Source organism: Ostrea edulis, chromosome 8 (assembly GCF_947568905.1).
Source record: "Ostrea edulis chromosome 8, xbOstEdul1.1, whole genome shotgun sequence".
NCBI classification, from domain to species: Eukaryota; Metazoa; Mollusca; class Bivalvia; order Ostreida; family Ostreidae; genus Ostrea; species Ostrea edulis.
In genome coordinates, this window is record NC_079171.1 from 56,291,364 (window position 1) to 56,305,134 (window position 13,771).

Genomic DNA, 13,771 nt, shown 5'->3' on the forward strand with positions numbered 1-13,771 from the left:
CTTTCCTTTACACACGGTCAATTGAACACTTTCCTTTACACACGGGCAATTGAACACTTTCCTTTACACACGGGCAATTGAACACTTTCCTTTACACACAGGCAATTGAGCACTTTCCTTTACACACGGTCAATTGAACACTTTCCTTTACACACAGGCAATTGAACACTCTGGCACACACGGGCAAATGAACAGTCTGACACACACGTGTAATTGAACACTCTGACGCACATGGCCAATTAAATACTCTGATACACGCAGCCAGTTAAACACTCTGATACACACAGGCAATCAAACACTCTGAAACATCCAAACAATCATTCTCACCACGCTAAATAAATAAGGCAAAATCTCTAAAGCTTACAAAAAAGCGTGAAACGATGATATAAATCGAAATTGGGATGGGATAGACAGGGAATCCACACATTTCGTTGAAATTATCGCCGCAAGAAAATAAAAAAAAAGGGGGGGGGGGTAGTATTGATTGGATGATTGATTATATATTTTACGTCCCGTCGAGAATATTTTATTCATATTGAGACGTAACCAGCTTTAAGCGGAGTACCACGAATTTAGACCTATCCAATGTATCCATAGGGTTCAGGGTCGTAGCAGTGAGGGTTCTTTGAAATATCGTGCCAACACCTACTACATGCACGACAAGGGATATACGTTTATAAGGTCACATCCAAAAGATCCGTGATTCTCACTTCTAAACGTCGAGCGTTTGGCGAAGGAGCAATTAACACTACCAATTTTAACGTCTTAGGTTTGACGCATGAACGATGCTTGAACTCACGACCTCCCGGTTACGAAGCGAACGCTCTACCATTGAGCTACCGCGACCGGTCGGGGGGAGGGGTAGTAGTGTCCATAATGATGACTTTTAATGTAATAATAACTTATGATAATCATCATTATTATAAATATATATATACTTCTATGATTATAGACTCCCTCGTTTGCCAATGCATGCTGTACGGGCCAGACTCTGTAGTAATTCGACCAAAAAGTATGATAAATAAAATCAAAATTCTGTAATACAGTGCCTAAAGGATCTAAAACAAGTATTCATAATTATATACATTTTTTGTATCACTTTAAGTTTTTTGTTGACTTTTGACATGAATAAAAATTAGATATCTTTGTAAAGAAATGTTACGCGATATCTTAATTCCACTCTAAAAGGGAACATTTTCATGAACATTCTGTTTAAATATGTAACTACATAGATGTGACCTTACAGAAAACTTTAATCAAACGTTGCAAAAACCATAAATTCTTTGAAAATCCGGTTTATAACACCAGTTTATATAACATAACTTCAGAATCAGGATTTGTTCCCGGTTCCTTTATATACTGTTACAAAAATATCTACATGTTTATGATATGTACATGCACATTATGTCAATTTTGACTATCATCTCACCTTGAAATATGAGGACAAAATTGTAATAGAGAACCCCCCAAAATCACGATTTTGATTCATCTTAGATATTTTTGTTTAGAGATTTCGTGCCTTTGGCACTCATTACGCCCTTCCCTAAACGTGTTACGTGTTGGATACCCCCCCCCCCCCCTCATTAACTACGTCTGAAACACACCGACAATTGAACCTGGTACATTGCGCATAAATTGAACTATTATAACGAAAGGTAAAATTCAAGTTACATATTTGTAAGTTTTATTGATGAACTTAGTCCAGTCTCGAAAGGCAAGTAGAGATTTAAAACATTTCCTGAACATCGGCAATTCGCGCCTTCGAATGAGAAATAATCTCCCTCATAAAAGTGATTTGGACCCCCACTCCTTTCCCTGCCGATCTGAGGACAGAGATGACCAATTGCAAATTCAAGGGAATATATTACCTTCTGTTTTTGTTCAAAAACTGGACGTGTCCTCTCATGACCTTTATAATACAAATTCACCAGGTTGATTTTTAAAATCTTATTAATGTTTTACATAAGCTCAAATTAAAGTCCAATAATATACGCACATCAAATCAATTATCGCTCTCATTAATTCAATTGATGCGCACATCCATGGGGTGGAAATATTGCTCGCAAAAATTAATTTAGAGCTCTGTATGAATGACTTGATTATCTCTTTTAATTCAATGGAGGATCTTTTTAATTATATATACAAGGCTATTTCATAAGCAATTAATGCGCGCATCATTTTTTTTTTTAAAAGAGCAACAATTCAATTAAAGAAATCATTCAATTGTGGATATCTTGAATTGAAGATTATATCTCAATTAGATAATCTCTCTAAAATAATTATTCCACGCATCAATTTAATTAATGATATCATTAATTCAATAGAAGAGAGCAATAATTCAATTATTGTGCACATTAAGTGATGTTAGCATTAATGAATTATTGCTCTCTTCAATTGAATTGTAGCCTGCATTAATTCTATTGTTGGTATCATTAAATTATAATTCATTTGAGGAGAGCAACAATTAAATTATTGCCTGCATCAATTCAGCAGAATAAATAATGTTATCAATAATTCAATTCATGCTCGCAATATATATATAATGCAGAATTGAAGATATTAATTATTTGAAGAGATCTTTGATTGCAATGTTGGTGCATGAAATGAATTGATAATATCTTCAAATAATTAAAGATATCTTCAAATATTTGAGTTTGTTAATTTGGCGCTCCATAGATCTAAAACTATTCCTAGTGGATTCTGGTGCTTTCTGACTCAGACATCATGACAGCTCTTGCCACAAATGAATCTCACCATACAAGTGATAAAAACACACTTGAATATGTTGCAGAAAAATAAAGATCAGGTGGGTCGCATATACCTATAGCCACCTCTCTCTTAATTTCTTCATAGGATTCATATACTTAAAGGGATTTTTCTCCTTGAAAAGGTGATATTTAAAAATATGTCACTTTTCAAGGAATTTTATAATCCCCCAATAGTATGTACCGGGGTAATTTCTAAACTGTTTGGTGAAAATGTTGACAATTAAGAATCAGTCACTGGTTATCCATGTGGAATTTAGCTATCTCATATGAATAAACTTTTGATTATTTTACTACAATGTACCATATTAACCAATTTCGGAAATAATTCCTTATTTGTCTTAAATTTTGATTTGATATAAAGAGCAAACTGAAATGATAAACCAAAGTTCACATTCAACACCAGTGAGGCAATTGTATACAAATATCAAATTCATATATTACAGAATTCATTAAGATATTTGAATTATTCTAATCTTTTAATGTTCCATGGTAGCAATGAAAACAGCAGGTCTTTTATTCTCAGTCATATATTTTATTATATTACAGGAGATGTTATATGTACAATTAGTATATATATATATATATATATATACATTATATATGTAATTGCATGTGCCAAAAAAATGTATACATACATGAGTAATTCAACCACAGACATATCAATAAATTTGCATTTAATACATTGAATGTAGTCCTTTGATTAAATAATCAACACAGATGGATCCATATGATAATACATGTATTTGTAAAAGAAAAAAAAAAGAGTTCCATTTCTCATACAAATGATATCTGTACAAATATCAAAATCAACAAGAGGCCCAGGGGCCACATCGCTCACCTGAGTCACCTTGGCCCTGCTGTTTTGATTTTTAAATGCTATTTTATCAATCTTTATTCTCATGAATAATGTGACCCAAACCTACCTCTAAATAACACAACATTACTAAAATGAAATCATATAACACAAAGATATGACAAGCATGATATTGCTGTTCTGGATAAGACCAAGGTATGAAGTCATAGGTCTTGGTATGATATGAAAGACTTTGCCATAAGTAATCTATATACAATACATGAAAGCCCTATCTAAAATAGTCCTGGATATACTTAATAAGTTATACTTTCTTAAAAGTAGGTCAAACTCAGAGTTCAGGGTCACAAGGTCAAAGAACATAATATGATTGATTGTTTTAGCTGTTTTCCGCCACACTCAACAATTTTTCAGTTATCTGGTGGTGCCCAGTTTTTATTGGTGGAAGAGAGAACCCAGATACAATGTACCTGGGAAGAGACCACTGACCTTCCGAGAGTAAACTGGGAAACTTTCTCACTTACCGGTGCAAGCAGGATTCGAACCCACGCCAACCACTGAAGAGACATTATTTGTCGAAATGCGCATCTGGTGCATCAAAATTGGTACCATATAAGTTTTACCTTAAACACAATGTAGTTCAGGACACACTGAATAGGTCAGATTTGTTTTGCCATAAAAATTGTATATACAAGATATGAAAGCTCTAGCTTAAATAGTTCAAGAGATATCTTTAAAGATTTTTCCTTTAAATATACATGTATCAGCATATAAAACTTTGATCCCCTATTGTTACCACACCATACCTCCCGGGAAATGATTTTAACAAACTTGAATATGCACTATGTCAGGAAGGTTTAATGTAAATTTGTGTGCTTCATACTAAATTTGAAAAGAATTCTGTTATTCGAATCGTAGATTGATCGCTGTTCGTTATCTTCACCTTTCAGTTATAGAATTTAGTTAAAAATATTCAATTGTTAACATCGACGGACTACAACGGACGCAGACCAATAGCAATATGTCATCTGAGTTTACTCAAGTGACCTAAAATTGTATAATTTTTCTAAAGCTTTTGAAAATTGATAATGCTATTAAAGCCTAGTCTGATCCCTTACACTCCATTTCAATAGTTAAGCGTAAAAACAGACTGGAGTGGATGGGGACCAAACTTAAGAAAGCTGTGAGATTAGTTCAATATTCAAACCTACAGTTTTTGAATAATAAGTATTTAACCCAACTGGGATGATTTCATCCAAAATATTTCACTAAAAATATTTGTGGGGATATTAGTTCACACAGACATTATGTTTCAAAATGAGTACGAGTATGGAAATGAACTGGGGTTCAAATTGACTGGCTACGTATACCTAACATGGCTACATCAACAAAGAAAATCACTTGAAGCTGTGAGTTTTTAGGTTATATGTGGGTTTAAGGAATATTTGAAAGTATGCTTGGAAACAAGTATAGTGGGAAAATATGTTAGGAATTATTTAATATTAAATTCATGAGACAGCGATGCAGGAATGCAGTGATAGAGGGACTTAACCATGCACTTTTTTTCTGTGCCGTAAATTGAAGATTTTTAATAAGGGGCTCATCTGAAGCTCTAGCACTCTGACTTGCCCCAATATCTTCTCAAAGAGCTACAATTTTGGGTTTAGTTCTGCATCTAGTTTTTTAGGAGAAGATTTTAAAAGATTTTCCTTGTATATATTTCACATATAAAACTTAGATCCCCTATTGTGACCCCACTCTACCCCTGTGAGCCATGACCTTTAACAAACTTGAATCTGTACTATATATGAATGTAAAACTTTGATCCTCGATTGTGACCTCACCCTACCCCCGGATACCATGATTTGCACAAAACAGGAACCTTTTATGTGAATTCAACTTTCCTGGTCCAGTGGTTCTTGAAAAGGTTTTTTAAATGACCCCACCCTATTTTTGCATACCCCTTATCTATTGATGATGCATACCAAGTTTGATTGAAACTGGCCCAGTGGTTCACTCTGGAGAAGAAAATGAAAATGTGAAAAGTTTACAGAGAGACAGACGACAGGCAAAGGTGATCAGAAAAGCTCATTTGAGCCTTTGGCTCAGGTGAGCTAAAAAAGTATATAAACATGTTCAATGTTAAACCTGTTTGTTGTATTGCTTAACAGCTCCATTGCCAGCATCTACCCTTACTGAGCTTACAGTGTCAGACCTTGATATCATCATCATCACTCATTTTGACTATCCAGGCCAAATTAATAGTTTTGCAAGGGTGAGGCCTGGCTGTCCTGTCGAGGTTGAAGTTTGTACTTCTACACTTGGCGACCCAGTGGATTGATCCTATCCAATCCTCTAAACTCTAGGTCTCGTTTTAGGATCTCATCCTTTGGTCTACCTGTGAAGTTCTTTTCTGTTGATCATGATGCATAACATTCTGACAAATCTGCAAAAATATTTAGAGAAGTAATTAGTAAAAGGTCTTCGTAAAAGGTAGCAAGAAATGTACAATTAGATAAAATCATAATTTCTATTTCTACAAAGTAAGTGTTTATCAAATGATCAGCTGTAAATATTAATTCACACATCAATTATCATTTTTAAAGATTCAAAGTGATACAGATATCATAAACATTTTATGACAAATATATCATAACTTCAGATTGTTTATATGAAAAACAAATGTATCCCCAGCTCCCCAAATTGGAAGTGCTCCAAATGAAACCTCCAACCCCTTAATGTACTGCATAGTATGGAAGATAAAGCATGAGCAGGAACAGAAACATTATGAACTCCAATAATTAAGCCACATAGGAGAAGGGTTCACAAACTATTTTACACCCTCCACCCCTACAATCCACTATATTAGGGACAACATTTGGATCTTTGATCTGTCCCTGCAATATGCACATCGCAAATGGCATTGAAGTATTCTACAAAATTTCAAGTCTATCGGATAAGCCGTATAGGAGAAGTATTCACAAGCTATTTTAACATCCTCCACACCTCTTAGATCTACTATTAACTTTTAGAAAAATAATTGGACCCTCCTGTCCCGACAATATGCACATCTACAAATGGCAATGAAGCATTGTACAAAGTTTCAAATCTATCCAATAAGCCATATAGGAGGAGAAGTGTTGACAAGGTATTTTACATCCTCCACCCCTCTAAGATCTACTATTAACTTTTAGGAAAATAATTGGATCCTTCTGTCCCACCAATATACACATCTACAAATGGCAATGAAGCATTGTACAAAGTTTAAAGTCTATCTGATAAGCCATATAGGAGAAGTGTTCACAGGATTTTGTGGCAGACGGACAGAAAGTACAAAAACAATATGTCTCCCCTGAAAGAGGGGAGACATAATTACAGTACTGCAGCAATATTTTCACTGTATTTCAGTTGGAGGCTGTCAAAATACGAATTATCAATATACTCTTAAGGTGCAAATCAAAACTTGTATATATATACCTTTTCTCAATACATTTTAATGCGTTTTATTTCATCTCTAGTGGACTCTCTTTAGGACTGGCTCATTTTGCTGGGAATATGGGCATCTAGCTATCCTGGTGCCATGCTCTTTTTAATGAATATTGTATTTTCTAGGTTATGTCAAAGCCACTTTTTCTCTTTGATGCAAAATTATGTTTGACTGAAATTAAAGTGAAGGTTATTTAACAAGAAATCTAGTAGACACATTCAAGCAATACCTGTTCCCTACCACTACTAACTATATATTTATTCAACATATGTTCAAATTCAATGGAACCATTGGACTTCATATACTATTTTGTCAAAATGCACAGTATTAATGAAGAGGGTGTTACAACTTACATATACCAGATAAGACGTATCATCAATGTTCTACCTATTAATATCTGCTCTAGAACCTGATTTTCATGCACCCATGTTATGATGGACTGTATTATGGTATTTATCAAGCTCTTTCATCTGTCTGTTAGCTTTTATAAAAATTCAAAATCTTAGTTTATCAATCCTTATACCCACTCAGGTGATCTAATCAGTAATTAAAAAAACTGATTAATCTTTTTGAACATCATATCTAGCAAAGATACTTACGTACATATGTAACTTTAAAATGATACTTATGCCTTGTTCAAACAGCGGTTTTAATGCATATTTTGAATTAAAATTTTCAAACTTTAATGCGCATCAAATATACTTCGTAGAATAGATATAGGCCCCTGCATAATGACAAATTTGAGTCACATGCATCATACCCCTGGTTAGCTATAGATTTATATTTATGCTAATTTTGACTGAAAAACTAATTTTAAAAAACTTAATTGATCGCTAAAAATAGTGAACATTAAGTAATTAGAAAATGCCAGATGTAGATCTGTGCTCTGCAGAGACATACTGGGTCATATATGCATAAAGAAGAAAAAAACTATAAAACAATTCTCTTTGATCCACTGTAAATTGTAGGAAAATATTCGATCCCTGGGTCAGAAGAACGTGAACAACATTAAATGATAATGAAGTATTGTACACAATGGCCTTCATTTTTGCAGTTACTGCCATTACACCGGAAGTAGGGGGCGTGCTTACTGATGGGTTCCCCCCCCCCACCAATTGTGGCCCCATCCTACCCCCGGGGGCCATGATTTGAACAAACTTGAATCTGCACTATGTCAGAAAGTTTTCATGTAAAAATCAGTTTTTCTGGCTCAGTGGTTCTTGAGAAGAAGATGTTTAAAGATTTTTCATATATATTTGTATGTAAAACTTTGATCCCCTATTGTGGTCCCATCCAACCCCCGGGGCCCATGATTTGAACAAACTTGAATCTGCATTATGTCAGGTAGCTTTCATGTAAATCTCAGGCCATCATTAAAAATATTTTTGTTTGATGTACTCTGACTCACATTTTTCAAGGTGGGTCGGTAGGTAGGTTTTTTTTTTTTTTTTGGTTTTTTTTTAACGTCATGAAAATTTGTAATATTTTCTTTTAGAATAAGGAGAATTTTCTATTTTTCAAGGGACCCCCCCCCCCCAAAAAAAGTTTTAAATTGCTGGAAAAAATGGTCGGGTAGGAGCAAATTTGATTGGTCGGTCGGAGTACATCAAACAAATCAATGTTTATTTTTGACCTCAGCTTTTCTGGCTTAGTGGTTCTTGAGAAGAAGATTTTTAAAGTTTGTCCCTATATATTTGTATGTAAAACTTTGATCCCCCCTTGTGGCCCCATCCTACCCCCGGGGGCCATGATTTGAACAAACTTGAATCTGCAATATGTCAGGAAGCTTTCAGGTAAATTTCAGCTCTTCTGGCCCAGTGGTTCTTGAGAAGAAGATTTTTAAATGACCCCACCCTATTTTTGTGATTATCTCCCCTTTGAAAGGGACATGGCCCTTCATTTGAACAAACTTGAAAGCCCTTCACCCAAGGATGCTTTTGGCCAAGTTTGGTTGAAATTGGCCCAGTGGTTCTGGAGAAGAAGTCGAAAATGTGAAAGGTTTACAGACGGACAGACAGACGACAGACAAAATGTGATCAGAAAAGCTCACTTGAACCTTTGGTTCAGGTGAGCTAAAAATAAATTAAAATATGCAAATTCATTTTTGGGTTGAATGTATTAATTGTTACACAAATTTACTACATGTATATGTATCTATAGTTTACAAATCATTACATTTTGCTAAATGATATAATTATTCTACACATATCATCAAAGATTTTAATTATACAAAATAAGATCATATAAAATCTGTAAATAAATTATGGATCAACAAAATTGTTAAATACTAAGATCTGCTTTCATATTTACTGTACTTAAGGCCACATAGAATTTCATATTTACAGATTATCATCCATGCCCACCCCTCTCAAAATTATCCACCCCATTGTTTTTTATTCTACCTTTTTTTTTTTTTTAAAAAGAAGTTGAGAACAAATATTTGGCTTGTATATCAAACATTTAGAGCATTTCAATGACTGACCCTAACATTTTGGCATGTTGTGGTTATATTTGACATGTTTCTATTATAAGGGTACCCAAAGATGTGGTAGTTGTGAAGGACTGTTGCAGTGTGATATGCATTTGGTCAAGTGACTGCACATGTATGCCTTGTTAAAATTGATTAATGGAGATGCTATTGAATGTGAAAGTATGCGATACCATGCCATTTCCCAATTCTGTGTTTGGAACTTTTATTATTGAGTGTGCGTGTCTTAGACTAGAAGAAGATGATGGCAAACTGAATTGAATAATGTTAAGCAAAAGAACTACAGTACAGTGACTGTTGCTTTGTGGTACAATGATGGTAATTATGACTCATTAATTAGCGGATACGGCAATGGCATATCCTGATCCTGCATAAACTGTATATTCAAACAAGAGGCCCATGGGCCACATCGCTCACCTGATTCACCTTGGCCCATATTTAAAGATTTGTTCTACATATTCGCTTCTAAAACTTTGATCCCTATTTAAGTATTGTGGCCCAACCTACTCACGGGGCCATGATTTCTCCTACCTAAAATCTAACTCCAAAAAACCCCACACAAACATAGCTTGTAAAGGGGATAGGAGGACGTGCCTGGTGTTTAATAATTCAATGTGTACAGGCATTAGAAAAATGTGTATGTGCAAAAACATACTTTAAATTGTATGCAAACAGTCTATACGAAAGTTTTTTGGACCACACAGGACATTCGGTCCTGTGTAATCAATGAACACACCGGACCGAACCAAATTTTGTCAGACCGAAAAACCTAATGTAAAAAAGAGAAACACGTGAAAATGCAAAACCAAGGAAATCTTATTTTTTATACTAGTAATACTATACCAGGGATCCCTCCCGCATAATACTTTAGACGGTCCATGCGGTTTAATCACATTCATTTACGTATTTGGATTTGTGTGATATTTTTTACTTACAACAAACATTTAATTGACTCCGCGTCAAAATAATAAAGCTTAAAACCGAATACTGAGACATCGGACATTCCGGTCCGGTGTAAAAAATGACACATCGGACCTGAGGCACTGCACATCGGTCAGGTCCGACGGTCCGATGTCTTTCGCATAGACTGTGCAAAATGATACCCATGTCTAGTCCTATTATAACATTGGAAGGAAAATTTGATCTGGCCACCATTGCTACACGACATTTTAAGTTACGAAAAATAAAAAATTTACATATGAACACCTAGGCTGTGTCAAGCTGAGTGAGCAAGTTTGTGCAGAATGAACAAAAATTACACCAAACACAGCGACACCTTTTCGAAATTTTATTTTTACAAACTTGAATCTGCACTACAGAGCTGTATGTCAGGAAGCTTTCATGTAAATTATGTAAACTGCTCTGGCCTAATGGTTCTTGAGAAGAAGATTTTTATGGCCCCATTCTACCCCAGGGGGTCATGATTTTAACAAACCTGAATCTGCACTATGTCCGGAAGTTTGTATGTAAATTTGTACTTTCCTAGCCCAGTGTTTCTTGAGAAGATGATTTTTAAAGATTTTACCTTTATATTTGTATGTAAAATATTTGATCCCCTATTGTGGCCCCATCCTACCTATGGGGGTCATGATTTGAACAAACTTCAATCTACACTATGTCAGGAAGCTTTCATGTAAATTTCAGCTCTTCTGGCCCAGTGGTTCTTTAGGGGAAAATTTTTAAATGACCCAACCCTATTTTTGCAATTTTGTAATTCTATATTCCCTTTGAAAGGGGGTGTGGCCCTTTATTTGAACAAATTTGAAAGCCCTTCACAAAGGATGCTTTTTGTCAAGTTTGGTTGAAATTGGCCCAGTGGTTCTTGAGAAGAAGTCAGAAATGTGAAAGTTTACAGACAGACGGACAACAGGGGATTGGAAAAGCTCATTTAAACTTTCAGCTCAGGTGAGCTAAAAATTACTATTATTCAAAAAAGCGCAAAAGAATGTTCAACTTCAGTGTTACATGAAAATGTACTTCAAAATCACTTAAAAACAATTATAATATTGCTGTATGAAAATTTTCTGTCCAAAGAAAACAATGTAAAAAAAAAAATGAAGTAATCTACACTCTTCAGCAACATGCGAGTATAATGAATGGGAAATATATATTCTGAAAAATAAAAAATACACCACCTGCCCCATTTTTTTCCAAGCAAGGATGGAAATCTAAAAAATAATTTTATGACTATGTGGCCTAAAATATTTTGTATACTTACTAATTTCAAAACTCGAAAAGGAAATGTTATCCATGTGAAGCACTCTGTTCATCCTCTGGGGAAGACAATCTTTGATTTGCAGTTTGTGTCATGACTACACCATGATATCTTCTAATCTCGTCATACTATCAGAAAGTAGTTTTGGCAGTTGGCAAGTGTATCAATGGTGTAACTTCTTCATGATCAGATCTTCTATACTGTGTCATATTCAGCATAAAGTAACAAGGGCTATCATCTAGTTCTGAGGTACTGAGGAAGGGCTGTTTTTCTCAACACAGCCTTTCTTCTGGTATTCTTATGGATACTTTATTCATCTTTTAATTACATTTCCTTCTTAGAGACTAAAAGTTGAAGACCACTGAAAGAAAAAGAAGTGATTTAATGAGTTCCATGTACAACTGTAGTTTATCGAATGTGCTGACCAGAATATTATCTAACTGTAGCCCCCCTCCCCGATCAAGCATGCAATGTCATACATGTATCTGAAATCAATACTTATAAAAATTAATTAAAATTAAAATGTTCAAATCTACAATCTTGTTACACATCTCCTATATTTTTTACTTATCATAACTTTGAATTTTTGATAAGTGTGTCCTTTTGTCCACAAACTTTAACAACCCCTCATAAACAATTTACAAATATGATATCAGAAATAATAATCTAAAAACATTATCCTGTTGTTCATAGATGCCATCAACACTAAGAGTATAACAAATAACAAAAGCTCTCCTGACATTGTCCCATTCTGAAAGCCCAAAGGCAGGGGGTTACCCAGGATTGTGTCTAAAGAGAGGAATAATATTTATGGAATTAACCAAAAAATTAGTTATAAATTTTTTAAAATTTTTAGCTATGAATTCATGTTAAAAAATTGGTAGCTCAGTGGTAACAGAGCATTTGCTTCATGATGAAGAAATCATGGTTTCGAGCCATGCTAATGTACTTTATTTAGGGTGTAAATGTAGGTAGTGAGGTGAATGCTCCATCGTCATATTTAGCATTCAAAAGAGAAAGTTGCTGGTCTTTCAGATGAGACCTTCAAACACCACATGCATGCGTCTAAATGTGTCGCACTTCATATTACTGAAATATTCTCTACAGGTATTATACTAAAATCAAACAAACACATATAATCATATACATGTTAAAAATCTTAATTTTAGAAATTTCTTCTTCTGACAAAATGATGCGCAAGCATATAAATGGAAGCTATGCCACTATATGTCATGACACTGTACAGTTTGATCAGTTTATACATCACATAAACAATCACAGATGTAAACAATCAAGAAAAACTCAGTACACAACATCATCCCTTAATTTTGTATTGTAGCTGAAGATCATTCTTCCAAGATCGAAATGCAGCTTGGAAATGATTAGCGAGGGTTGAATTATTCTTAAAAAGTAGATTGAAAGCAAAGGGTAACTGCCAAAGTTACCAGGAGACAATAATCCATACATCGTTCGAATTTCCTCCACTGCCACCTAAAGTGCACGTGTAAACAACGCATGTGACACCACAGCCCGACAGGCTACATTGTAAACAAGTAAAATGCATTCAGAGTAATAGTTTTGCATATCATATTCTGTTTGGTTTATAGTCTTAGTAGTTACATACCTATGCGGTACGCCTGTACCATGTGCGTACTGCAAGCAGTGCGGCGTAATGTACATTTGCATCCTCGGGGATTTCAACCCGGACAAAGTGGAACATGCCAATCCGAATACATATACATCTTTCTTTTTTATTTTTGCATTTTTATTTATTTATCTATTTATTATTTATGTCATGGCGTTGGAAAAAACTTCAAAGTAGGGAGACAGATGTAAAGGGGTATACGTTCCAATCATCCAAAAAATGTGCCGTGTGGGGGGTGGGGTAGGGGGGTTGATTCCTAAGGACCTGGCGCATTTCTTTTTGTGAAATTCTATCCAAAATCAATATGAATTCTTAGTATACAGAGTACATTAACTGCAAAGATTATATTTCAAAAAG

The 13,771-nt window shown here is 34.7% G+C and overlaps 1 long non-coding RNA gene across 1 annotated transcript; it reads right to left on the bottom strand.

The window, feature by feature from the left end:
* Positions 1-3,279: 3,279 nt before the first annotated feature.
* On the bottom strand, positions 3,280-12,523 carry LOC125663852 (uncharacterized). Its single transcript, XR_008797708.1, has 3 exons — positions 11,773-12,523; positions 7,057-7,237; positions 3,280-6,025 (listed from the first exon to the last, which is right to left on the bottom strand). It is a non-coding gene; the product is annotated as an uncharacterized LOC125663852 (long non-coding RNA).
* Between the last annotated feature and the right edge of the window lie 1,248 nt (positions 12,524-13,771).